Source organism: Octopus bimaculoides, chromosome 14 (assembly GCF_001194135.2).
Source record: "Octopus bimaculoides isolate UCB-OBI-ISO-001 chromosome 14, ASM119413v2, whole genome shotgun sequence".
Lineage (NCBI taxonomy): Eukaryota > Metazoa > Mollusca > Cephalopoda > Octopoda > Octopodidae > Octopus > Octopus bimaculoides.
Window position 1 is genome coordinate 31,637,010 of NC_068994.1, and position 3,614 is coordinate 31,640,623.

At 36.6% G+C, this 3,614-nt stretch overlaps 1 protein-coding gene across 1 annotated transcript in view; it reads left to right on the forward strand.

Moving 5' to 3' along the window:
- The first annotated feature begins 525 nt into the window (after nucleotides 1-525).
- LOC106874061 (zinc finger protein 431) overlaps nucleotides 526-3,614 on the forward strand; it is a 36,815-nt gene continuing 33,726 nt past the window's right edge. Inside the window, exon 1 of the mRNA XM_014921638.2 lies at nucleotides 526-643. The gene's annotated coding sequence lies outside the window, so the exon portion shown is untranslated. The remainder of the gene's footprint in view (nucleotides 644-3,614) is intronic.

Here is a 3,614-nt window from a genome sequence, read left to right on the forward strand (position 1 = left end):
GCAGAAAATTTTATTAAAAAAAATATCCATTTTTCAGAAAGTTACGAGGGAACAAAGTCAGGCAAGGACACACGCCTTAATTATTTATTATTTTAAATATATATTATTACGGGAAAAAAAAATAAAAATCGATCTTTTTCGTTCTAAGTTCAAATCACATCGAGGTCAACATTATCTTTTGTTTTTCTGAGATCGATAAAACAAAATATCAGTCATGGAGTGTGATCGATTTAAATATACCGACATAAGCGAATAGAATTATAATAAAGGAATCACAAGTGACTTGCGATTGTTCGTCTTCGATTAAATTTTTTTTTAATATACACAGTGAAGAACGTAATCCTCCACAGAGATGGGCATGACCGGAACGTCTTTGATTATATGCTTGATCAATCAGCTGTAATGCTCAGCACTAAAATAAATAACAAAAGGATGTTAAAATATTTGAAAGAAAAACAATTAACTCCCTTCTATGTGAGTCGTAACTAAGCGAATGTATAATTTGGTTCACACAGTGCATTAGTACAGTCTTCTAGGCTATTTGCTTGCATGGCAAACTGAACGTGCCACTGTTAGGTTGTTGTAGTCAGTGCGTGTGTGTGTGTATGTGTGGCCCGCCTCTCCTGGCTGTAACACACGGAAGGTAGGTGTTTACCACGACCAAGTTCTCTTACTCTTTCTCTCTCTCTCTCTCTCTCACACATTATTAGCTCTTACTGAGAACGGGACGTCGAAGATGAGGATGATGATGATATTTAAAGGAGTGTAGGAGGCAAAGAGGGTCGGTTGGTTGGGCGGACGGCTGATTGTCAGTAAAGAAGTGTATTTATCAATCGACGAGCTAGGTGCGATTGCTGTATGTATGCGGGTGTGTTTATGTTTATGTATTTCTGCGACGAAGGGGTGCATATGTGTGTGTGTGTGTGTTAATGTGTCTCAGAGAGGGAGAGATTGTGTATGAATGCATGCTTAATATGTGTATTTGAAGGAGGGAATGTAAATGTGTGTTCGTAACTGTAAAGTGTATCTGTACATTGATTGTATAAGTAAAGACATAGGGAGTGTGTATATATGTCAGACGAAAAGGCGTCAAATGTATTGAGGGAGTAAAAAAAATGTGTATATGTGTGCGTATAATAAAAATACAAAATTGACTTTAATTATTTATATTTTCTTTGGCATTAAACAGCACGTTCAAATTGTTCCGATTACATTTTAATATTGAGATCACAATTTCTCTTCCGCTTTCAAGCTTTTGTAATTGCTCGGAAAATTTTCACTTTGGTACAGAATAAAACAGTTACATTTTTGTCAATTAGCATGCTTTGTGTGTATATGTTCGATGGGATATAATTATACTCAAAAACACTTCTGTGTGCGTGTTTGTGAACGTCTAATTATAACAATCTAACAATCCTGTAAGAGGTCCGATATATATATATATGCAAACACAACTTTCCGGGGAGTAATACCTAAAGCAGTAATAATGAAACTGTATAAAGTGAAGTTGAAGTCGGAAGATATAACTTTCTAAGTACTGATATTGTCTCGATTTTATGATCCATCATCCTTCTTCCATAGTCGCTGACCCACAGTTACATTTTATTTATATTAATTAGTTGCTTAACCCCCAGTTTAGCGCTAACTGAGCAGAGATATTATCAAAGTCGTTCCAAACGCGACCAAACCTTATATTTAAGAGGTATCTAGAACTATCCTTTCCTGTGATCTCAGGAAGGTTCGGCTGCTATTTCAAGCAAGTCAAACAACCGCGTAAAGTTGCCCTCATTAACTCGTCCAATTAGTTCTTGTTTATTTAAACTTTAATTAGGAGACGTTCCAGTTGTAACCGATCTATCTTTTTTTGTATATCTAGGACAAATTTATTCCAATATGTCCTTTACGACAGTTAGGGCGTGATTTGAGGTAGATTTGACTGCTTTTTCATGCAAATCAAACGATGTCAGAGGCTCCTCGGTTCGACAACCTTAGGTGTGCGATGTGCAGGACCAATACACACGCACACGCGTGCGCGCATAAACACATAAACACACACATAAACGAACACGCACGTATGCATTACATTTCCCAAGCGCTACAGGTTAGAACAATTCTGATATATATATATATATATATATAACCCTAAACACTGAGTGTACGTATTCTTTACTTTCGCCTATATATATATATATATATATATATATATAAGTAACGTTCCATATATCGTTTCTTGAAATATCCGGATGCTTGTTGCTGTGACATGTTTGTGCTCCAGATATCATTTCGAGAAATATTCGAATGTTTCTTAAATACTTTAGAAAATGTCTTTGAAACTGCAACAAATGAATATTGTATATGTTTATTATTTAAGAGAAAAAATCCCAAACAGTATTTGAATGAAATATGCCTTGCGAAGAAAGCAATGGAAAAAAAAAACAACATAAAATAAAAGACTGCTCGGTTGGTGTCCTATAAACATTTATGTATTTATATAACAGTGTCTTTTACCAAAACCGCTAGTCAACTAAGTTTTGAGTGAAATTTGGGGGACAGAAAGTCTTTGGAAACCTGTCGAAAGGCTTCCATAGACTTTCCCTCCTTGTATTTAGGTGGTAGACTTAATCCAAAGCCTACTTGTAACACACCATCACCACCGGACCTTTAGGGGTCGGGCGAGGGGAGCTTTTGTGGAGTCAGACTGCAATAATTCAAACTACATCTCTGGTCTGAGGAGGACTTCATTGCGTAGACCCACCAGTTGTAGATGTAAAAAATGTTCTTGAGCTTGCCTGTCCTCTTCTGGTTTATATCACTTAATAAAGTCGGAAATTGTTTGAATCTTATACATACATACATCGTACACCTTCGTTTTCATTTTACTCTAGACCAATATTCAGCTGAAATTTGAATGGAGACTTTTTTTCTTTTCTTTCTTTGTCATGGCATCTGAACTGTGGCCTAGTGGTTAGGATGTTGCAAGATTGTGGTTTCGATTCTCGGACCAGGCGGTGCATTATGTTCCTGAGCAAAACAATTCGTTTTATGTTGCTCCAGTTCACTTAGCTGTAAATGCGACGAGCTGGCGTCCCGTTCGGAAGGGAACGTTGTGATTTCATTCGTTTATATGCTATGGATATCGGGTAACCGGCCCTATGAGTTCTAGGACTCGAGACAGTAATGTCCATGGGTTTATGATGATGATGATGAACACTGAGAGTTGATTTTTCTCAGATCTACTCTGATTCAGCTAATTTGTGACTATGCAACCATGATTGTTCTTTCTTATCTAAAAATAGCTATCCTTATTTTTAATGATGTAGGGTGACATTTGGTTGCTATTTCTAATTTTTTGAGCAACCACATAGAGGCTCCTTCGTTATCTCGGTATACTGATATTAACGACTTTAAATTAATTTGAATCATTCTTTCTAAAGAACTCAAATCTAGTTTTCGTATAATGATCACAATCACAATTAAGTTTCAGTTTTATTGCGCCTTATTTAGCCTTCATTTAGTTGTAACTGATCAATGACGTCCCAGCCTTGTCCGTCTAAATTTTGTCTATGAAGTACTATTGTCTAATCTCTCTCCCCCTCCCCTCCCCTCCCTTCCCC